This window comes from Adelges cooleyi, unplaced genomic scaffold (assembly GCF_023614345.1).
Source record: "Adelges cooleyi isolate 19-005CV unplaced genomic scaffold, UGA_ACOO_1.1 ACOO_flye_CR_arks_rails_tigmint_CR_PRNA_30, whole genome shotgun sequence".
Taxonomy (NCBI): Eukaryota; Metazoa; Arthropoda; class Insecta; order Hemiptera; family Adelgidae; genus Adelges; species Adelges cooleyi.
Genome location: NW_026095971.1, coordinates 18,115,007 through 18,141,478, shown reverse-complemented (window position 1 = coordinate 18,141,478; position 26,472 = coordinate 18,115,007). Strand labels below are relative to the sequence as shown.

At 30.8% G+C, this 26,472-nt stretch overlaps 1 protein-coding gene across 1 annotated transcript in view; it reads right to left on the bottom strand.

Annotated features, from left to right (window-relative positions):
* LOC126838721 (mucin-2-like) overlaps window positions 1-18,504 on the bottom strand; it is a 50,980-nt gene extending 32,476 nt beyond the window's left edge. Inside the window, exon 1 of the mRNA XM_050573376.1 lies at window positions 18,001-18,504. The gene's annotated coding sequence lies outside the window, so the exon portion shown is untranslated. The remainder of the gene's footprint in view (window positions 1-18,000) is intronic.
* Window positions 18,505-26,472: the final 7,968 nt, after the last annotated feature.

Here is a 26,472-nt window from a genome sequence, read left to right as displayed (position 1 = left end):
ATTATAATAATCAGTATAAAATAATACCATAACGCAGTATAAAATTCTATTGTGTGTGCCGTTAAGTCATTCACTAATCGTATTGAATCATGCGCGCATAGTATTGTATTGTAATGAGTAATTGTATGTTTTAAGTGTTACAAAAAAAAAAAATCTAGTTTATATTATAATCTCGATTAGAACGAGAACACTTTTACTAATAGCACAATTATTATTATTATAATCATTTGTTTCCACGTGAGCCCACTCCACCGCGCCTGTTCCGGTTGATATTATGACAAAATGCACATGTCACTCTCCGCCGGTATTTTAACATAATATTATTTACATTTTCAAAATGATTAATGGCTATCTAAAAAATTTCACACGCCATTACATCGTCTGTCGCATTAAGAGGGTATATAATTGTGTAGGACAGTAAAATGAAAATTATACTCTTGCAGTGTGTTCTGATGCTGATGATTTGGCACTTTTTATTTACCTTTAAATGCCTCTTTTAAGAACCCCGTAGAACAATTTTAAAACAAACACGGACACAAAAATGTTTTGTTGACAAATGCTGTTTGATCAAAGTCATATTGATATTATGAGCTTCATATTGGCTCAAGTACAGTAATCAGATAATTAAAATATTAGATGTACAACGGACATTTTGTAAGATATTCTTAACATATAACAAAATTAATTCTAAAACGAAATGTTTAACATTATCACCAACCGGTTAACTTATGAAAAATATAGATGCTATTATAATAATGAAAATAGTTCAATATTTCCCAACCTCGGAATCCTTTCGAGGGGGTTATTTTGGCCATAATTTGTTCGGTGGGATTTGTAAGACGGACATGTTCGAGAATTGTATTGAGGTATGTGCATGGAAATATGTTGTTCCACAGATACTGTGTAAATATTAACAAAATGAGGGGAGGGTCTTACTAAAAAGGGGGGGGGGGTGGTGGTTTTTAATAAGAGGGCAAAAGTTTACATGAGTCGATTGAAAATAATATATATATATTATATATCATGTGCAGTTGAAAAAAATCCTTACAATAAAAATGTATGCTTGTCTGTGTAGATGGTATGATATATTATTATTTTTTTTTACTATCAAAACCGCGTATACCTATTCAACCTGTAGTGGTGTTGTATACACAAACCTAACGAGCTGCGCACCAACCAGTGATGTATTGACTAATTGGCGAACGCGGTTAACGGTTTACATAACGCGAGAAAAAAAACAAATCTGAACACTTTCGCCATTGTCAGGACTATTATTAATATTGGCGTATTGATCGTCCCGGGTAAACGTCACAGCGAACGTCTAATATAATATAAAGTATTGAAATACCTGATTCGTGCGGTGATTTATGAGAGCCAAGATCCCGTCAATAAGAAACCATAGCTGGTATTAAACTTGCCCGTCGGTGTCTCGAAGCCCAATAGATTAAGTTTTTTTTTTCGTAAGAACAATTAAATTGTCGTTAAGCCCGCGAGACGTGTTCATCTCGATCACGACCGACATTAATATTATTAATGATATTATTATTACATGACTTCAAACATCTGCAGCCGCCAGCCATTGTAATTGAATAATGTTGGCTATACATGGGCCATCGACGTTGGTCGTTTACCGAATCCCACCAGAAGACGGTATAAGAGAAATAATAAGTATATTTTTAATCCCATCGTCTTTGTGTATCGATAATGTTTATCAATTATACAGATAAATACGATAGACGTTATATGATAATAATATTATAATTTGTTAAGCAATTTGTATCACACGGTCGCTGTAGTAAAACAAATTAAATATATATCTAACAGAGATGTGTAATTTCGTTATTCTGGTCACACTGCAACTCACCTTTTTGCTTTCTTCAAAATGTTTTACTTATTTTGACCCCCTGATACAAAAGTAACAGCAAACATCATGTACGATGGAAAAATGTGGTCAAATCAATACTTTCACACATTGGTTTAATTTATTTATTGAATATATATGTATGCTTCCTTTTCGGACCAATCACGCAATTAATCTTTTAAAAATCATAAAAGTACTTACATCATACATAATTCAGCTGTTAAAAGATATTCCAATAATCAGCAATATTTTATCACAATACCTACACATTGTACAATGTATTTATTCAGTTTGCACGTAGTATAATCTTCTATTCATTATAAATAGTATACCGGTTTTATAAACGAGTAGCAACATAAAACCCCAACCACAATACGTCACAATAACGGATGTACAATTTTATGAAGTTTATTTAATTATTTTTATAGTCTTGCTCGTTTATCAAAAAAACAATTTTTTTGAAAAAACGCCACCAGTTGGACATCTATATTATGTAGTATTAAATATTTAATATATTGTGGAAAAAATAACGCAGACATTTTAAAAATGCGCACTGAGGCATTTCTGATTTTCTAAACATAACGCGTTCAACATTCTTATAAAAAAGTACCTGTAATAACATAAGAATAAGTTCTTGGGTTAAGTTAGGTAACGCAGCTATTAATTGTGTTCGAAAATTGTATCGATAATGTTATCATAATATTATATAATTTATTAAGTTATTTAAAATTCCAATTACTCGACAAACTACAGAGTCGTTTTGTTGAGTGTTTTTTTTTTTTACTGTGCTATATGTAGTTTGCCCGATTGTGTCTTACCGAGCACGTTGGCATTCTAGCCAAGTCACTAAATCGTCGGTCGTTTCCAGTTGTTATAATGGCCAGATTGTCAATCGACTTGAAAAATCCACTTGGACATCCGGCGCGTGAACCGTGACCCTATGCTCTTATACCCAAGAGTCGTTCTTCCCAAGCCACGTGTGTGCGTTTAAGAAATGTATATTTACACATATTATATAAATGCGTATTATGTAAGATCACATACATATTCGAGTGATCCCCCTTTGTTTGATACTATTTAAGATCAAATGAAGTTGAATTATAAAAACCCTAAGATGATTTATATGAATCATTTTTTATTCCAGAAAATCTAAGATGATATTTACAAATAATTTTTCATCCGAATAATATTTTTATGCAAATAAAAGTATTATATTTAGAGCATAAATACATTTTTATTCAAGATAATAAGTCAATTTGAATATTAGTTGTATATAAAAAAAAGTTCATTTCTGATATTATACCGCACATTTTATAATATAAGTGTATTGTTACAATTGATAATATATGTAATATGTAAATATGCTTAAATAAATTGGTTATCGTACACGGTTATTTTTTATTTTATGTTAACCTCATTGATTTCAAAAGCATCCGGTTTCATTTACATATGCCACATTGTTACTTATAACTGGTATTTAATGAAGCTTTTGAAAAACCTTGTTATCGAAAACCTAAATCCATTAAGAGCTAAAAATAAAATGTAGAATTATTTAGCTAGTTCAAGTATTAAAGTTTTCTTTTAATAATGTCAACAACAAAATAATTAGCCTAAGTAAAATAAAATATTCAAAAAACTCCAAATAAATAATTTAATTTAAATTTTTTATTTAAATAATAATTATTTGAAGAAAAAAAATGAACTATTAAGATAAAAAATCATTCGAATAATGCCCAACTCTGCGTACAACTGTAAGATACGAACAACGAACGATGCAAATATAACCTCTGTCAATAAATTCACGTTTTCCAATTATATTTACCGCTTCTAGTAAGAATTGTCTTAGCACAACCAGAGAGGTGGGGGGGGGCACTTACTTAAGCAACGCGTTGGCTGTTGATAAAACGAATTCCATTGGTGTTTAACAACGGCTTTAAAGTCCCTGAGAATAACGTTCACATTAGGCTGGCGCCATTCGATTACTACCGACCGGCAAGCAAGTACAAAATATCATAATATAATAATATGATGTTCAGGAAAAGAAACGTTGGGATATACCTATTACTGAAATGTGCACGGCAAACCGTGACTGCTTATCTAGTATACATACATGATAGTACATTATACGAATAATAATAATAGTATGCAGAACAGCTGATCATGTTCGGCCGATAACGCGATTCGATATAGGAAATAGATAGGTGCCAATTAGCGCCGATGGATTTCTCGGGCAAACGCATACAACTCCAAAAGAAACGCGGCAATGTATAGCAATGGGAGATCGCAGATTATATATTATATAGGCATATAAATCAAAACAGGAAGCTCGGAGAACAGATTGTCTCATTAGGACCTAGGTGTTTTCGGTAGGTACCTACTTCTCAGATCTGTATAATTTTATAAAATGTGATCACAATCACATGTTTTTCAAATATTACCGCGATACACAAACTTGTGTGATCTAAGAAACGACAGTTATAATTTTACTAAAATTTGCTAATTATTTGGCACAGTAATGGTGTATATTATTTCCAACTTACACGATTGTTGTACTATTATATTTTATAGTCCATTCAATAAACACAATAAGTCGATGAATCAATTGAGATGATTAAATCAGATATTATTGATACATGTTAGTTTTATCTGAACAATGCCTAAATCATTTTTTTATGGTAAACAAAAAATAATAAAAGTTACAGAGAATTTCTTAATTTTCAACTGTAGTCATCGGTAGCCTAAAAATGTAATACACATAATATACTAGCTAGTTCCCACTGCTAGTACATTTATAAGTCCTATACAGTGTATAGTATTGACCAAACAAATGTACACTCATTTGATCAATATCCAAGTGACTTAAACGCTGATTTCGCTAAAAGATTTTTTTTTTTACATCTAATACACAAACTGTAAACAATTCGTTTACAATAGTTATTAAAGCTGAAAGAATAATAACATGCAGTGGTGGTACTCCATGGGCTAAATTATTTAACGTCAAAAACTAAATCGTTTTGTTTCTACTTGTGTTCTAACCGTGTTAATAATTACACTCTTATGTAGAACCGATTTCTTTAAAGTACTTCTATCACTTTCAAACACGTGACCGCGACCTCCCACATTAGGTACTGTCCTGACTTTTTTTTTTTTTATAACATAAAAGCGAAAGTCTACAATATATTTCTTGACGTTAGCGTTTGAAAGAGGTGAGGGCTCGGAGGAGTCATGAGACACTTACACTCGCAGTACTCATAAAGAATGTTTCACGTTGGTTCGATGTACCTCGACCGACGTCATCCAGTACAACCATATTATTGCACATTTAACATTACATTACTCAAAGCAGCAGACATATATACATAGGGATAAATATTATATACTATAGAGGAACATACAGGCCGACAGTCTCCGCATCTTTCCCGGTCGTGATCTGTTCTCAAGGCAAGTGCACGTGGAACTCGGTTGGAGAAGAAAGTTTTCACTGCGAATCGTCGATAATTTATGACAGGATTTCGCGAGGGGGGTGTTGGGGGATCCTAATTATACCTACGGGTCGTCTTCGTGGATTTGGAATAGAGGCATGTAGCCCAGAAGCAAACCGACGCAACTGGAAACCCCGTAATGTGTTTTTTTTTGTTTTATCGTCGTGAACGCCAAAAAACCGACGCCTCCGGACGTTCACTTTTTTTTCTTCATTATAATAGATTATAATTATCATAATTTAATTTCCCTGTATATTATGCATAATAAACATAGACGAACATCAACGACAAGTGATTCATATGAATACCCACATTATATACGTGTGTGCATGGTTGTGATCGGCGATGTTCCATAAAATATAACATAACAATAATATGTATACCGCTTGAACGGAGATCTCTTCCGGGCTTCGGGCAAAAGCGAATTAGGTATTTGGATTCAACCTGGGATAATCACGATCCGACCGTTAGGTTTTGACAGCGATCGTGAATTCAATCGCAGCATTAGATTGTGTTTTGGGGCTTTCATAATACCTACCGGGTCAGGCAGGGCAAAGTGCGCCATCAAAGTATTTTTTTTTTTTATCAAACAATAAGGAATCATAAGTAGAAAAACCGATCCGTGCAAATAGATAGAAACAGATCCGTGCAACGGCATGAATTTAAATAGCGACTTATGTATTTTGCGTACCTATTAGTTCGACAATCGCCGGCTTAACCAAATTACAGAGAACCAGAAACAATCAATTTTGCAGTTATTAGCATGTTAAATAAACACAAATGCAAGAGCAGTGCCGTTTAAAAATAAAAAATGTTTCAATTTACAAACACACAACTAAAAATAGGTTAGAGTAGTAAATACAAAGATGTTGTAAAAACACAAAATCCAAAACATATAATCTTAATTGGTTTTAGAGAAAACGAGTGTATTAAATCAACTTGTAATCCTTCTGAGTTTCACTGCTCGACGCCAGGTCATACCCGTATAGGCAGCGGTGATTATGATTTTATCCGAATAATTATCATGATCAGCCCACCCCAACGTTGATGAAGTCAAATCGATTTAGAATTTTCATCATAACACTTTGGCTTATGCAACTACAGGAGTTCTGAGATTAATGTTACATACATATATATTTATCATGAGCGTGTAACGCAGCGCGGTACTTGTCAAAGTGTTTGAACAAAATATTATGCTTTGATCTTGCGTTTCAAAAAAAAATAAAAAAAGAATACCCATCAAATTACCAACTAACTATGGTATAACTTGGACAAAACAGAATTTAATAACACAGAAACACCCGTACATACCATTAGTGTCGCAATACATAATACAGGAATAAATTACTCGAGACATATTAAAAATTTAACGCTTATTATAATATCATTTTGGTACCTACTATCTCATGAATCCGCTATAGAATTAAGCGTTCCTGTATAGCCGCACCTTAAATGTGAATAGGAAGCATGAGTGTACGAGACACACTGACAATGTCTTTGGGTAATTGTAATTTCAATTAAGGCGCTCTCCTCCACATAATATACTATGAGTATATTCCAGTTCCCACATTAAGTGATACAGTTTTGGTAATTCATTATGATAATTTGTTGTTATTGTAACATTAAAAAATTTGAACAAAAAAACTATTTTGCAAATATATAATCCTACTAACTAGTAGATGTACATAACGCTCTGATCAAACTGATTTTCGAGAAAATGATCTGTAGAGTTGCTACACGAAGAAGTCGGTCCAGCGGTATAGAAACTGTCGTGAATATCGAAAATGAAAATTAATAACAGCATCATTGTAAAAACAATACTTTTTCAGCTCCGCGTCAAAGCTAAAATAACATGAATATACAATATGCTTATAATTTATAAATATCTGTTAAATGTGTACTTAGTACATTTTTTTTTCTTTAAAATGTATAGTTGTATTTCTTTTTCTTCTCGACTACCGTAGTAAGATATCCGTGGTAAGGTTTTGTGTCGACTTTATCCTTTCACGAATAATAAATTATGTCCTACAAAAAACATAATCGATCACTGTGACAACGCAACTGTTCGTTTTCTCAGTAGGATAACATTGTAGAAAGCAACGTGTTAAAATATAACATAATATAAAAGTATAACAAGTGGTCAACGCCGTTCGGGGTCCATATGGGCGTTTTCAAAACAATATTATACACTAAGCCCGAGCTCCAAAGATAATAATCGGCTATTGAAAACGCGCGAGCACTTATCACGCGTACGATATCGTTTAAATGACTTTTATACCGAGTGTGTACACACTATACGTTCTGTTTGCATAATAATAGACTTATAATACTTCACGGGTAAATAATATTGTGTATGATTGCGTGCGTTGATCTTAAGTATATTTATGCACAGGCGCAAACGGATTCGAACGAAAACAAACCAACGAAATTAAAATATTATATCTTTGGCGCCTATCGCTGCAGGAATATTACACAATAAAGCAAAGGGCTGTCTTTAGAGAGACGTTGTGGTTAAAATTACAATATATATATATGTATATATATTGACATTGTTTCATTTCTCTCGACCCTTGGCACATATTTTTTTAACAAAATATTAGTTTGGTATATCGTTGTTCAAATAGCCCAAAATACTTTTTTAACTGTGCGCTTCTGTTTTTTATTATCATTATAATATAAGGCTTCGACAACGTCGGTTTTTAGCCTAATTATGCTTAAAAATGATTACAAAATATGACTCAAATGTAAGTGTTGTACAATATAACGTGGAATTTTTACAATTATTTATGTTTCAGGTTTATTATATGGAACAGTTTACAGACATGTTCGAGGAATTCTCTATTGGTCGAGGGCCTGTTCCAGTGAGGTTGGATTCTTCAGTAAATCAATGATATGTTAGTTGATAGGTTCACTCTGCACACATATGTAGGTTTCGGTTTCTTGATATAATAATGAGACATGAGTAATGAGACATGAGTGGGATAATGAGACATGAGTGGGTTGGATGGGTGTGCCCTATTATTGTACGCATGATTGTCATTTCTTTTTTTCTTTTGATATTTCCATTTGTGGACATTGACTTTGACAGCTCTGAGTTTATTTGAGAGAGGAGTGAACGATTATCCAATAGTTCTGTCATGTTTTCATTATATCATTTTTGACAGTGCTGATTGCTTCTGTCGTTGCAGTAGGACAAATTATTATTGTGGTAAGATGTAGTAGCTTCGTTGGATACTTGATCCACCTGCGCTTGTCTTTCTTTGGTGTGATTCGACTTGTTGGGTTTTTTTTAAAGACACGATACGATATTTTTTGATACTTGGACACTCAACTTCCTATAAATTGTGTAGATTGTTGTGTTTAGATGGATTAACAGACAACTACAGTAAATATGGTCTAGTAGTAATTGTATACTAGAAAATCACATACATACATGCTAAGGTTTTTCGGATAGTTGGAAAGACCGTCGTTAGAGAGAGCCATGGTTATTGTGTCTCATTGCTGCATGATCATGTGGTGCCAAGTCCCAACACTGGTAGGTAGTTTTCCACATGAACTTGTAAGTTTGACCAAAAATCAAGACTTAAGTGATAAACAGGTAATTGTTATGAACTTTAGGTGGCTGAATCGATTAGTATAGTTATATCAACGGTAGCCGGCGGAACAAACAGCTGATGATGATTATAATCGCAAAAACGGTAGCCTGTGATAAAATCACATGGCCGATCTTAAACGCAAACCGATGGATATCGCAAACAATTGGTCTAAGAAAACGTACATAACGACAAGACCACATAAGTCGTTTGTGCACATACTATTACACACACATACACACACTCGACGTGCTGTGGTTTGTATTTATGTTGTCTATATGTGCGTTAACGATTGAAAACAGCCGCTATTCGACACCCGTATACGATTTATACACACCGTGTCAATTATGTCATAGGTAAGTAAGTATAAATATTATCACTCGGTATACTATAGCCCGTGGGTGATGTATGAACAAGACGAAAGAGTAAATCCCAATTTTACGGCTGTTATTTTATGCCGCGATTTACAAACGTCATAAATCGACCGAAATCCGTGCATTATAAAAAAAATGTATAAATATTGTATTATGTACGTACGAGGAATTTTTTTTTCTTCTATTGCGACGACAGAAAAACGAAATCTATGTATACGTATGGCGTATGTGTGTGTATAAATCTGCGAAACTCTCTGCAGAATAATATAATATATAATGCCTGATAGCCGTATATAGTGGTGAGAAGAATGATAACACCGTCGCTGTTGTAGTATATAATATATAATACCTATCATGTTATTACTTAAAGTCACTGCCAAAGAAATGTACCGAGAACGAAGTATCCTGCGGAAGAGCCAGCATAAAGTAGCTAAAATTTACTGCATGATTCTTTTTATGCCCGAGCTAACGGAACTACACTAGTTTACTCTTGAAACAATTGAAATTTTATAATGTTTCGTTTTTTTTTACATCTTTTCAAAGATCTTTTTTAGTATTTACTAGAGCTTTATCAACTTTTCTGATGGTAACATCTATATTTTATTATCTTTTTATATTAAGAATAATTTACTGAAAATGTTTACTAGCCGATAACCAGTTTTGGATAAATAGTTTTAAAGTTTAAAACTATCTGTTCAAAACTGGTTACCTATCGACTAACCAACATTTCCAGCAAATTATTCTTAATTTATAAAGTTAATAAAATATATATGTTACCATTTAAATTTAAAAAGTTGATAAAGCTCTAGATAATACTAAAAAAGACAAAAATTTGAATGTTGTGTAATTATTATTATTATTATCTAAGCCAAATTCGTATAAAATGATTATATTAAGCCGATATATATATATATATATATAAAGATATTAAGATATGTTCAAGACTATTTTTTTTATTTGCACTGGTAAAACTAGTTACCGGTTTGTATTTAATTCCGCACAATACGCTATTCATTATATTATAACATGTATATTACAACGTAACCGATAGATTGGCATGCACCTGTTTACTATATGAAGTTCTCTCTGTATGTATAACTATTCGATTTTCATTCGTTCATTATAGGTATTATGTACGGTATACGTACTCCTTCTTGGCATCATTAATTTCAAACTGTAGCCATGATTATCACGTTTTGCCAATCTCGGCCACAGCACAGGCATATGGTGCACACCTTTCCTTCCGTCCCATTTCATTTGCTTTTCCTCCAATCAATGTGTGTGTGTGTTTTTATTAAAAAACCATTATAACAAATGACGCAATCGTAATGATTTTCTTCTTCTTTCTCATAACACAACTCCATATAAATATATATATATTTCCCATCTTGTCCTTTATAGCCTATTATTTATTTATTTTTTTATTAACTAACATACACATTGTCAACAATATATAATAATAATAATTACAAGCCCCCGACATATTTTATTCGGTTACCGCCGCTCGTGAAATCACCAACACTATATTATTATTATTATTATATAATCGCAAGCTATCTCCAGATAGTGGAGATACAACTTAATTATTATAATTGTGCGAAATACATTTTTTAACCTACAAACAAGACACGTTATGACGTTGGTTATTCAACTGTGAAAACGGTTTGGTAGCATTTTTTTTTAGATAATAATCATAATTCATAAATATGTATAATGTATAATATAAAACATACACTATGGCTGTAGGCAGTAGACACACACACACGTAATATTATGACTTTCGATCGATTTTTAACGATGTGAAAAACATCAAAAAATTAAAATCATGTCGATTGATTTCTACCGTTCTGATAAATGCCATCCAGCGAAATCGCTATCTTTGGTTTGATTTCAATTATTAATGTCGAATTTCCATACTTGTAAGACGTACACGTAGTTATAGTTTTTCACTTCGAACAAGAATGAATTTTTAATTATGAACATTTATATTTTGTATATCATTTATTATTATTGATATTTCATATTATAACGGTACAAATCGTAAGCCATTAGTAGGTATGACTTGTTGCGGTATCTTATTTACAATAATTATCGTAAACTTTCTTTTTCTTAACACGAAATTCTTAAATAAAAGAATACTTCCAAGTATATTTATACATACATATTTTAAAGAGCTTGTTCCTTGTGGCTTGGAGTGATTGAACTCTTCGCATAATATTATGGTTTATACTTGCATACCGTTTAGTCCATACCTACCATTAATTATTTCTATTGTTATCAATTGTTTCGCACCGTAGACGCGTAGGAGAAAACATTATTTGGACCGTCGAAAATAATATAAAGTGAAAACTGTGCAGAATTTTCGGGTGAACACGGAAATAACGCGGAGTTTCCGTCGAAAATTATTGCTCGTTCAAGAAATAAGCACTTTGACATCTATATGAGAGAAGTTATAGCTATACTTATATATATATATATATATATATATATTAATGAAGCCGCAATTGTCTATTTTAATTAACCGAAACATGAGCTACCGTAGAAATAGTACTGTCTATATAAATAATATGTAGTATATTACTTGTGTTATTGTCGAGCGGCAATAAATTAATTTATTTTAAATACATTCATCAATTCGCGGCGAATGGCTTCTATGACCCTCGTCCCACGAGCCATCCATCGACCATAGCCTAGGTACCTATACTACAATATTATTATTACCGTGTAATAATAAAGACCTCCTTCGTCGTCGGCTATTATATTTAAATTACTCCGTACTGTACAATTATTCCAATGACGGTGTATTAAAACGTCAAAATGTTAACATTATTTTTGGCTTACCGAGGCTTGAGTGTTATTGACAAAGATTAATTAATTAACCCCTTACCGCCACAGTGGCCATCAAGAAACAACTGTGTTTTTGATTATTTTTAGATACCTACCTCAATTTGTATTTACATATACTTTATATATAACACTGTACAATACGATTTTGCTACAATAAGTAAGAACCGAAGAACATATATTTGTTGGTTTTGTTTCGCTAAATCCGAATCTGGACTCAAAATTTCTTTAACACATCTAACCATTTATTAATCGTCTTCAAAGTTCAAAAAAAAAGACACTCGAAAATGTACATATTTTTCAACTACAAAAAACCCGTTATCTATAGTAATATACGTTGACAAACAAAAAATATCAAATACCTTTTCATCTAGAAGGGATGGAAAGTTTTTAAAGCAAAGTTTTGGAACTTAAGGTCTGAAAATTAAACTAAAGATAGATCTGTAGTGAGATTGTAACATGTACAATATTCTCAAAAATCTGTTAAACTTTATTTTCTTAAGGAATTTTTTATTAACTCATTGAAAGTATTTTTGCTTTTATGTAGTTATAGTAGCGCCTAAATACAAGGTCAGGCCATTGCCTGTTTAAATGAAAAATATGTGTTTAGACTTTAGACTCTGATACAGGCAACATGATAATTAAATTTTATCTTATTATTATATGTGTTAAGCAAATGTTTTATTATTAAAATTGAGGTCGCTCGATTTGGAAACCCTTGTCTGTGCATTTAAATTTTCGGCGTCAATGCTTTTATGCATTATAAAATTGTTTTGTATATTATCGTGTTGCATTGTATTAACAGCTGTCTTTGAGTGAATTTTATAATTGCTGAGCCATAGCCAAGGGCGGTGCTCGGCTGGGAAATAGAGGGACAAGTGCCCAACCTATATAAATTAATAAAATTTAAAATTTAAACGCAGGCCCGTTGAAATATGTCATACACTGTGTGCGTGCGTTTAATGAATATATTATTGTTTCTAATTTCCATCATCAATAAATATCAAACAATTGAGTCGAAAAACAAGCGGGAAATAATATACATATTACATATAATAATATATGTATGAACTATTATCACACGTTCGGTATTGGTTACATAAAATATGTAAATGTTACCTGAATGGTCCAAAATATTTTATTACAGCTTAGGTCATAGGGGTAGGATATTATAAGAAGCCAATAGAATATTAATACAATAAATAATATTAATTATCTGAATATCTGATATCCGGAAAATTAATGTGAGGATAAGGGTGAAGTTGTGGGGAGTGTCAGAAAAGGGATATTCCCTTACCGAAGAGCATAGAATTGTCTTCTTAGCCCAAAAACATATGCAAGATTCTAGTTTTTTTCATGTAGAGGTAAAATGTATTTATTTTTTTATTTGCTAAGAGTTTTATTGACACACACGGGGCGCGGTGGTAATACAGCAACTATAAAAAAAATACTATATTGGCCACGTTCTCACGACGGATAATAATTATTCATAATAATATATTAAAGTATATGACTAAATATATTAAAATACAAATAAGAAGAAGAAGAAGCGGTTTCGCGTCGAATGTATATAATAATTATAGTATTGGGCATACTAGCGGTTGAGTCCCTTGTAGGTCGACGTGGTTAACATAATAATATAATATTATTAAGATGCTATTCAAATGATGTAATCCGACCGGCAATCGTCGTATCGGTTATAGGATGTTTTGCTTTCTTACTGGTTACTACACATGAAATCAACAAAGTGTAATAAAAATAACTATAAAATAAATTGTTTAATTTATGCCGTCTATTTGTTGTGTACAAACATAATTAGTATACATTACACATTAAGTGCTTTACACTTATGAGTAAATCACGTTCCTGGACCGATCAATCTGATTACCTAAGACAAACTTATACGCAGATAATATGTTTGTGTACATCAATCCCTTGACAAGTAAAATTCTGCAATAATTAAAACCTCATACACGGTTTAAAACAAGTCTATTGTAATATTTTTATTTTTGTCTTAAAGTTTCGTGATCAAGGTCATAACTCATAAGTAACACGATTTGAAAACTCAGAAATTACAAAACACATTAATTTTTTCAAAACTGATCCCTATGTGAATTAATTTTAAGTTGATGACAGACCATTGATCAACGTATACCAGCGGATTAAAGTTTATATAGTAAAGTATTCATTATTTTTATTATAATATGTACACATTATTCAATCAAAACTGTTTATAGGTAATCGTATACTAATTACATAGTCAATTTTATGACAGTACACGTTAGCTAGGTTAATTGCCGATGAATATAAAATGTAGTCTCCAAGATAAACGCGAAGATGACTGAAAATCTACCGTGTATTCTGTCATACAGGACATAGAATATTTTCTATCCTTGCCATTGATAATCAAGCGGCAACTGTTCGGTATAAATCAGTGACGTTTTTTTAAACGTTTCGCTCACGCATTTGCCGTTTTCTATTTTAATTCCTATAGTTTATTATAAAAAGTATATTATACATTTTTTTAAAAAGATTTTAATTTCACATACGACTTTTTTAGAAAACGGCAACATAATAATTAAGATGAGGTGAAAAATAAAAATTTAATTTTCCATAAAGTACAAATAAAATAAAATTACTGAGTGAGAATCAAATGGGAAGTTTTGAAAGTCTCGAAAAATTAGTAATATAACCTATTGTGGGTTGTGTATGCGTAATAAGTGTAGGACATGTCGTTATTGATAGAAGAGTCTGTTAATTAATGTAAATCCATTTCTCAGGGCTCGCACTGTAATGTTGTGATGTTTTTCACTTGATTTCAAACCACAATAATAATTATGATATCAAAAGCACCGCAGTCAATGATGTCTTAGAAAATACTGATGTATTAAATTTTAATAACAATTATTATCATTGTAATTTCTCGCCATTTTTATATAACAACAAGGTAGCCACACCGACTTCCGGTCATTGTTTCAATGTTAACTCACGGCGAAGATATACAAATTTGTAATAATGAAGTCATGTTTTGTGTGGGAGGAAACTAATGTATCTACAAACTGCACTTGCTTGCCCCGAGAAAGTTCTCTAACATCTCAATTCACCGTTACACGCGGTTTGAAAGATACTTTCAATATAATTAAACTTATCGAACATCATTACATCAATTAGTATGTAAGTAATCTTATTGTTCATCAAACATTTAAAAATAATACGATAATATCGTCAATTTGCATAACAGTTAAAGAATATAAAGAATCCTTAAATAAATATTCATTAGTTCATAGTATAAAATGGAAAGACGCATTTGATTTCAACTGACTGTTGAAAGTACACACATTTTGGTTTTTGTAATCTGACATAAAAGTGTCGTGTGGTGTTAACATTACTACTTCTTTAACTTATATTTAAGCTAAAATAATTGAACGAAATGCAATATTTAAAAATCATAAGCAAAATAATTGTAACATTTTTAGTAATAACTGTGACACCCATATTATTTTATATTATTATTATTATTAATTATCATATTATTAGGTATACCTATAATTATATGATGTTTATTGACCTACTCATGCGAATTAATCAAAATAAAAACGTGAGCCGTTTTATTTAAATCAGTAAATCCTGTCAATGAAACTATATATAATAAAAAAAAGTTTTACATATATTACATGTTATATACAGTTATAGTAAACTCGTTAAATGAAACATCCACGGATTAAAAAAAATATATATGAGAAAACTAGTTTTTATGTAATTATAATTCAGTAGTTTTTATCATTAGCTAATTATTATGATGCATTGAGACTTATATACTTATAACAACTCTGGGCCATAGGCGAATAAATATATTTTACTGTTTACATTACTAATTAGAAGTCAAAACAACCGACTATTACAAACAGTGTATAAAATTGATTTTTGTCAAAACTGGACCTACTCCGTTTAGCATCTGATTGACTCCTAGTCAGTTTTTTTTAACTTTTAGAGTACATACCTACACCCATGTTACACTATACATACTGGAATTATTGTAAGGGCCCAAGCAAGCTAATCCAGTTAAAGGGACCACGGTGCTAAAGAATATTTAAGTGTATGAGTATACGAGCCCATTTTTATAGGGTTTTATAAGGAAAAATAATTTTAATTTGTCCGCCTACACATTGAAACACAGAACACCTAAAACTATATACTTATTAATTCGATACAAACCAGACATTTTCAGAAACCCTTACTCATTTCTAAACAGTTTTGTTAGTTTTAACAAGTAGTATTTTTTTTTTTTGTTGCTACACAAATTTATTCCAAAAATAAATTGTTTGTAGTCTACAATCTCAATTTAAATTTCTCAACAAATAAATAATAAAAAATAAATTGTTTAAAGAATTATTGCAAATTGTAACGATTGCTAGGTCACTCTGAAGATATACATATATGTTTATTTACTAATTATGTTTATCTTCAACGTGAAGTTGAGAAAGTACATAATTTTACTATGTGTCGTTTTATTTATTTTTTTTAGTTAGTAATCAATGAATTAAATGATACATAACACGTTCAGGGTCAGCTACCTAACTTATATATATAGTTTCAAAAGTTGATACCGCACTGGAATATAAATACAAATGTTTACAAATAAAGAAAAACTATAAAAATTGTAATAATTTTCCGAAAATAAGGATCTTACATTAAATGGATTATAGATCACTCTATATACTCTGTATATATAAATTTATGATCCTTATTTTCGGAAAATGATTACAATTTTTATAGTTTTTTTTATTTGTAAACATTTGTATTTATATTCCAGTGCTTTATCAACTTTTGAAACTTAAATGTGAACGTATATTATAAATAAGTATATTTTTACAAAGGAAGAATAACTTGCTGACATTTTTGATAGATACATAACCAGTTTTGAGTAATTACACTTTAAGTTAATTTAATTTTGTTTTCAGTTTAATTATATTAAAGTAATCACAGCTTAAAACGTAGGAAGAGAGATTAGTGGAGTTGAGCAATGCGCGCAGATAAAAATAATAATACGCTCCACCCTTCCACCTGTCCTAACATTAAAATTTAAAGTTTAATATTTTTTAAAATAAATTATTCAAAATTTGCTACAATTTTCAGCAAATTATTTTAATTTTACAAAGTTTATTAAATATATATATATATTCTCGATTAAGCTTTGAAAATTACTTAATAAAGGTAAATATTTAGTCATTTTACAGAATTCTACAAGTAAAATAAATATAAATAAAGTTTTCAAAATAAATGACTAAATTATAATTATTTTTCGAAAAAAAATGATTTTCTTTTGTTAAATGGATGTCTTATTATGTTATACACTATACATAGAACATAAATTATATAATTCATAATTTAATAATTTATGACAATTTTTATAGTGGTAGGATTACGATTAGGCGGTTTACCAAATTTTGTATTTTAACAAAAAATACAACTAGTTTTAAATGAATAATTTGTTTTATGACTGATGTGTATTACAAGGATTGCGGTTAAAATCGATCCCGTAGCACGGTTTAATTTACATTTTACACGAAATATAGAACTATAAATTATAACATAGATTACGTGTAAAATTAGCAATACTTTATGTAAATTGATTTGTCGTCGACATTGTAGAAAGTATTCCTACACGCGTACACTATAGTGTACAAGTTAGTATGGTGTAAAAGTTGGTCAAAGAAGTGAAATGTCAAAAAAAGGGCGCGCAAAAATATTATGTGGCTGAAACCAACAACGGTCAGCTATTATTTAAACGGGTCCTATATTAATATTACAAAACTATATAATATGGTAAATAAAAAAATATATACCTTTTTACGAAACGATCAACATGGCTGTTGGACCGTTTTAATCCACAACGCGGCAAATACACAGATAATAATAATATGTAAAATGATCGGCGGCCTTTTCATCTAATCCGTTCTCCGGTCACCGGTGCACCGATCGTGTCGACTTAAACGTTTTGCACTCCATGATGGGAAAATCGACAACGGAGTTTGATTAAAAAAACAAAATTTCAATCATGTAAAATCAAAACTTTTGCGTTCCGTTTAACGACAACTACAAATATGATATATCCGAATATTGGTCGGTTATTATTATTATTATTTTCTTATTCGTCCCGAGTATTCTGTTGTTTAATTATTATCGCGATTAGTTTGTTTTTTTAAACGTTTTAATATTTTTGATTCAAAGCAATGGCAACGTGTGCTGTAGGTAACTCGATCTTCAACACCTCGGCGGTACCGACGGTCTTAGCGCGTGCGACTCGGCGTGATCACTGGCCCGACGCCCTCAACTTGTTCTCGGCCGTAACCGACATAACACAGGCATACCGGCTGTGATCAAAACGTGTGTGTGTGTACCACCGGTTTAGTGGGAGGATCGCCCGTTAGTATAGTTCAGTACATATATATATATATATATATACATTATAGCACAACTCGGTATTATATAGTAGTAATAGAATAGATACCATATTATTATTATATTGCGGAGTAGGAATAGCGCCGGTAGTAGGGTCGGAAAGTGAGAGGAGACGTTTATCTATATTATTATTATTAAGAAAGTATATTCGTTTTATTTTAAATCGTTTTTGTTTTAACGCGTTGGACGGTGGTATTTTTTTTTAAATTAATTTTTTTGTAAAATATTATCTACTTTGAGCGATGTGTTCAAAAACTGGACGAGCAAAGGCTTGAGCCAAAAATATATTTTCTGCCACTCCCTGTAACGAATTTACATACACTCGTAACTACTATATAATATAATAGAGAATAGTTTACTATAACATAATAAAATACGGATAGGTGGTTTAGACATGTGCATATATAGTCCACTCGATTAGTCAAATAATATAATCCCAGTCGTTTTTAAAACGAATTAACACACAGTACTTTAAATATTTACTAGGTTATGTAGTAACCCGATTTTCATTTAAAAATTAAAAAAATTAGTTTCTTGTAATTGAAAAAATTTAATTTTTCAACATGAATAAACAATTTTTTTAAGAAAAAAAAATCAAAAATTCTTTTCCTACATAACTAAGTAAAGTAGCTAAAGAACTCATATCTCTTTACAGAAATGAAATCGGACCATCCTAAGTAACGGCAATTTTGTCAGGCTTTTTGGTGTAAACTGAAAAAAAAAACGTCCGCTTTCAATCCCCTTAAGAATAAAAATATCGACTACCCCGGTTTGGGAGCCAATTCAATTGTACTGCACTTAATCATGTAAAAACTTGATCGTTGATTTACATTTAGTTTATTGGTGCTATTGACTGAAATAATGATAAGCCATGAATGTATTTTATAGTTTTTTCTTAAAATTAAAACTAATTTCCTAATAGCTAAATCAAAAATCAACCTTTAGTCCTCATAGAAAAAATCGTAGGCTTTATTTAAAAAAAAGTTGAAATCCGTTTAATAGATAAGCCAGAAAATTACTTTTACGAAAGTCACTTTTTTATCAAACTTTTGCCGTACAACTCGGAGAAAAATAACTAAACATTTTAGTTTAAAACGTCTTAAATTAAAAAATAATATTTTTTCGCCTTAAAGTAGGTTGCGGCATATTTAAAATGACTACTAGATAAACTTTTATCAAATATTGCCTATCCTTTGCCCCTTAATAAATAGTCTTATCGTTGCGAACGTTAGAACAGATACATTTGCAAATTCGTCAATATAAACAAACCACTAACCAGTTTGCAAGAGAAAAGTTACATCTTTAAGATGTAATGATTGTCTTGTATAAAAAAAGTAACACCTTGTTTTTATATTATATATCCGTACAAATACGTTAGGAACTATTTCTCTAAAACCAAAGCTAAGTACATAAACCAATAAAAAATAGCCCTCGTTAAAGTCTCTTTAAATATTTTTTTTTATTTAGGAAACTAGTATACAAATTGTTTTATTTTAGTTTTTTTAGTCAAGATATAAACTGTAATTTACGAATTTATTAAACTTTCATTTTAATTAACTATTATAAAAAAGTAGAGAAAAGTGAATAAGAAAAAGTATCTTCGGTACACCTAACCTTAAGGTTACTTATAGGTAATGATGTAATTATTATTATAATCATTATATTAACTATGACAAATTATAGTACCTGTAATATACTAAAAAAATCGAATAATTTTTTTCTTATTACAAAGTTTCAAAATAAATATGTACTAACTACTATTAATATTCACTACTGGTAAGTGGTTTTCATTTATCTTATGTGCTAATACGCGCTATAACTTTTGACTATATAACGGATTCCTTTATTCTGCATTTGTATCAGTCAGAAAACATATAGTTGATATTTACACTATTTATGATTTAAAACAAATTAAGATGTCAACACTTTAAACTTTAATATTACAAGGTAACATTTTTGTTATCGTTTGTAGCTTGGGTGAAGGTCTTTGGATCCAAAGAAACCCTAACTTCTGGGGCAAAGGACAGATGAAACACAACAGAAATCAATCTGAGAAACAACGATTTAAGTAGACCAATTTTCAAAGTGTAAGCAAATTTTAAAAAAAAAAACATTTTTTTAAGATTTATTTTATTTTTCAATCTCTGTTACATTATTATGAGATGACCTAACGATAAATTATACGACCAAATGCACATCATAATATTTTGATTTATCTAACCGTTAAAACTTACAACAAGCTAATGCACGGTGCATTCATACACACACAAACTTGAATGGTCACCTAATTGCTAGGAGCAACCCCGTTCGGTCCTTATTTGCGATTACCAAATACCACTGCGTCCGTTTTAACCTCATTGTTATGTTTTATTATTACTATTACAGAGACGAACCTTAACGGGCCTAATTACACGGCGGGTTAGTTTTTTATTATTAGGTATTATTGTTATTCTTTTTTTTTTTATAGTGCATTACGATTATAGTGCAAGAGTGCAGGAGAAATTAGATGATTGATTGTACTCGTGTGATCTGTTTGGAATAGTTGCAGCCGGTAACAGCGCGCATAACATATACAAAATAAGGGGGGGGGAGGTCGGGGCAAAAATAGATAAAATACTACTAATAATAATAATGATAATGATAATAACGAGCCCGGAGAACGTACGCGACCGTAATGAGCCGCAGACACTTTACATTATGCGATGGAACAATAAGATCCGGAGAGCACTTGATAACGCGTGACTTGCGATTTTCACCGGGCGCGATCGGTTTCTATTCCGTTTATGGTCGGTTAATTGAAAAGTATAACACCGAAAATAAAAAACATTAATAAATATAAAAAAAAACCAAAGAAAAAAAAGTAATAATAATATTATATTATGGTAATTCATTATAAGACACAAATTTTCTCTCAAAATATTTGCAACTTTGTAGTTTTTCTGTTTGAAGACACTTTATTTTATGTTTTTTTACAATATCGCACCATTGATTAAGTATAAGTTGTATTTAATCAATGATCGCATAATATTGATATGTGTATCCTTTTTATTTTCCTCTGGAGCTCTATCAAATTAAAAAATTTAAATGGTAATGTATAATTTATGCATATATATATAATGTAATATTTAATATATTTAATTAATTCTTTACATGTGTAGAGAATTATTTGCTGAAAATGTTGACTGGTCGATAACCAGTTTTGGATAATTACTTTTAAAGTTATTGAAGTTTAAAATTAAGGACGGCATGTGGAATGCAGTAGTGTAGTGCGCGTCGATAAAAATAATACTACACTCCACCTTTTCTCCAGTCCTAAATTTTAAACTTAAATGACTTAATAATTACTTTTAAGCAATTATCCAAAGCTGGTTATCGGCTAGTCAACATTTTCAGCTAAGTATTCTTAATTTAAAAAGTCAACTAAATAATAATTATGCATGTTTCCATTTAAGTTTCAAAAGTCATTAGAGTCCTGGAAAATTTAAAAAAAAAAAGTTAATATTTAATAATTGTATAATAATATAATATTTAATTAACAGACACGTTTTCAAATAGGAACAGAGTTATTGAATGTCTTATCCTAAATGAGTCATCCTGTATATTATACCCTTACCCAGAAAGAAATGTCATTGCACCTACCGGTCCATATGCGCACACACACTCTTCACTCTTCCATAATCATTAGGACCAAATAAAAATATTATTATCAAAAAGGATACCGTCGGTAGACGAGCCGCATGATTGATCGCTTTCTTTTCATTTGAGACCATAACGCGAGTAGGTATATTATAATATGGACTATCCCGATAAGACGGGCTCGGATATTTTAATAATATAACATTTTTAGAAAACTAATATACACGCACACACATGTACTAATATATTGTGATGGAATTGAAAGAAAGTTGAGTAATCATCGTTTTTTTTTTGCTGTGTGCCGCCCGAGCCAAGGACACCGCACTGATTGACTAGAAGGGTTTAATAAATAATAAATAAATACAAAATATCGTCCACCACGGTTACATGTAATATTGTCCGAGAAAATAACCACAGTTATTAATTTCAGTTTCTGTTTAGCCGAAACGAGCGCACTTACTTTTCTCAGTCTATCTCGAGGTTATTGGAATACATTATTATTACAATCATCACAGAGGTCTCGATTTTCCCATACGGAGAATCATTACACCGTACGCAATAACCATGAATTTCGATTTTAGTAGATTCGAGATTGGCATTCAAAGATAAAACAAAAAAAAAAATATGATTAGTAGTAATACATATTATGCAACTCAACGCATAACTAAGAGTTTACATTTGTTTCAATCTACCACCATCATATTGGAATGAATCATACACTCGTTTCATTTTTCCGTGAAGCCTACATGGGACCTCTTATTAGACTTTTATCTTCAAACCCGAGTTAAAAAAGTGTACATCATAAAATGGTGAACAATACAGCTGAAGTGGTAAGAAATTCCATGTAAATTCTTGGGCGAATGTTAAACAACTTTTTGGATGAAGAAATAATGGAGAAGATTAAATTTTGAATAGTCTATCTGTCTATGGTAAAATATGTTGATAGAGCTGGATCAGAAATTATTTAAATCAAAAATAAAGGTTTTAAGTAATACCCGAGTATAAGTATAGGTAATAAGGATTGAGGAAAGGAAAACGACACGGTAGTCATTGTTCCGAGCAGAAGCCAACTACCAAGGGCACGCTGGCATGGGTTCGCGTGCTTGTAGAATGCACATGCAGTCAAAGGTCTGAGAAAGGAATTTACGACGTTTGTGTATTGTTCATAGCAAAAAATATATGATATAACAATTATTTACTGAAGTTTATATTGGAGAAGTTATACACAAATGACATAGCATGCGAGTATAGGTTGTCATACTCATAATTTTTTTTAAATAGTTTCATATACATTTAATACACTATTGAACTGGCTGTAAAACCAATGTTATATATATTTACAGAGCGCTACTAAAAAAAAAAAAAATATTTTTAAACTATCATTACATTATAAAGTTTTTTTAAATATATTTGAGTATTGAAACATACTTAATGCAATTATTTAATAACCGGATGGGTTACATAAAAAATTATGATAGTACCTGAATTTTTTGAATTTCTAATAATTGTATAATTCTTATGTTATTAGTTATTCCTATTCGAATTATAATTTTCGAATAATACTCATTGCTAATTATCCTAATCCCGAAACCTAACCTAAACCTGGTCGTATATAGCAAACGCCACGACTAAAGCTTAGCCCATTCAATTAAAACCCGTTCAAACCATAGTAACGATTATATTATTATATTAACATGTGTGTTTTAATGCTAGCGAAACTACAGCGCCCAGCCTCGTTAATGTTAGATTAATCACTTGTAGACAATAAGTGAATAGACATACAGAACGACTTATACATCTTAAATAGATTAATACATCTTAAACGTTTATAATGTATTATAGTATACCGATTTATGTGTCAAAAATGAAATTTTATTTAAAAAATTGAAGTACAAGTTGTCTATTAAAGATCTAAGGGTCGAAATTTCACTAAAAAAGTGCTTAACTATCAAAAACATTAAGTCGACAATATATCAAAATGAAATATAAATTATACATAATTAATAGGAGTCGCTATCCTCCTCATAACATTATCTCAGAAAAAACCACCCATCTTTGATATGTAAACGGTTAAAATACCTTCCCTTAGGGGTAAGCAGCGTTGGGCTTATGTCCTGTTGGGTAAAATAAAAACTGGTTAGAACAAATTTTTAAGCTTCGATGCGGACCCGAATTTTTACAATGATGAGATTTTTCGTAAGTGTGACTGGACACACAATATCTCCTAAACCATTGAACAGAAATTTTTAATGTACTAAGTTTATAATCCTGAATGGTACATATTTATTAGGCCTAAAACTAATAAAATGCGCCTCATACCCTTCACAATTGAGTGAAACACCCAATAAGTGTACATATATTTCAACAGTGCGCTATAACTGATTTAAAAATAGTTGAATTCTACATCAGTCTTAAATTTATATGGAATATTCCTTAACTATAGTACTATCAACATCCCTTGACAAACCAAAAAAAATATCGAAAAACCTTTCTCAAAAATGTGTGGAAATTTTTTCTTTATTTCGCTTTTTTAGATGTAATTTAGTGTTAAGGTTTAAAAAATAAGACTGAAGATAGATCTAGAGTGGGACTGTAAAGTGTACAATTTTCTCAACAATCTGTAGTCACACTTTTTTTTATTGAGAAAAATCCAGAAAAAAAGGGAAAATATTATTATTTATTACATCTAGAAGTTTTAAATTCCCAGGTTATTATCAGCGAATAAATCATCAGTCAACGGGTATTACAAAAATATTTTCATTATATTGTCAATTACAATACATGGATAACAACGGCAACAAATTATTATAGACAGACGACCAACCATATCGTATCCACCATAATAATAAAAGTAAAATTTTTAAACACAGTCATTATTGTCCACATGCTATGATTTTGTATTATTTGCATCGAAGCATTTAATTATGATCCTAAAAGTGATAAAATCACACTTGTGACTATACCGCCCCTTACAGCTTACTATGTCTCCATACCACTAGCATTCATTCTCTTAATGCTCCGACATCACCGTACTGGTTTTTTTAGTAAGTCGTTTAAGGTTTTTTTTTATGACATACTAAAATTGTTCAAGAATATATGACAGGCTGCGATTTAGTTCGAACATTAAAAACCGACAAAATTCTGCTAAACCTCAAATAGTTGAATAATTAAAAAGACAACGTTCCCAATGGGAATCTTATTCAAAATCAAACGTCTTACGTTAAATAGATTATCCTGTAGATGTACAGTATGTATAATAGGTACACGGGGTCTTATTGTATTGTTATTGCGACGGCGGCTGACGCATGCAGAACGTTGACTACCGTGAGCTACTTGAATAACACATAATTATAGCCATTCATGTACATTACCTATTACTATTATAATAATAAACAATATATATATATATATATATTTATGTGCACGTGATTATTATTATAAATATTCGTACGCGGTTAAAATTATTGTTAATATGACTTTTTTTTTATCATTACAAAAAGCCAAGTCAAAAATCGTGACTTACTAATTGGACCATATATTGTGTAACACGCCAGAATAATAATATAAAATAAAAATACGTAATTTATTGAGTAAAGCGACGGGATAAGTTTTTCGCTTAAGCGTTATATCACATGCTTTATCAATGGCGTGTAAATACAACGCTCATATCTGAAATTCAAAACTAATAACAATTTATACTTAGATTTTATTACTGGCTTTATGAGCCATAAGTTATTTGTAGATTTTTACTGCAGTTATAGTACACTTACAATGAACGTTATTAATTAACTATTTGTAACTTTTAAACTATATGTATTTAGTGCGTTGGTGGAGATCAGGGGAGGCTTGGGATTCTAAAAACCTTAAAACTTAATATTAGAGCTACATTTATTTTTGTTTCAAAAAATCTGTTACTAAAAAATTAATCTAGGTATTTTAAACATCATTAATTCTATGTTCCCCCTGATTTCCACAGATGATTATAACATATTATTATGAGTTACAGTATACTAAGTTTTTCGATTATTACCTGACCAATTTAAAGTGTTCCATGATTATTGATTGTTAATTTTTTTTTGTGTCATGTTAAATAGAATAAAGCTGTAAGCACAATTATTAATTTTAATATACAAAACGTGTGTGTATAGTCCCCCCGTATAGTGTGGTCCCCGGGTCCCCTCAATTGATGTTAGCATGTTTCACCAAAGCCCTTGGATATT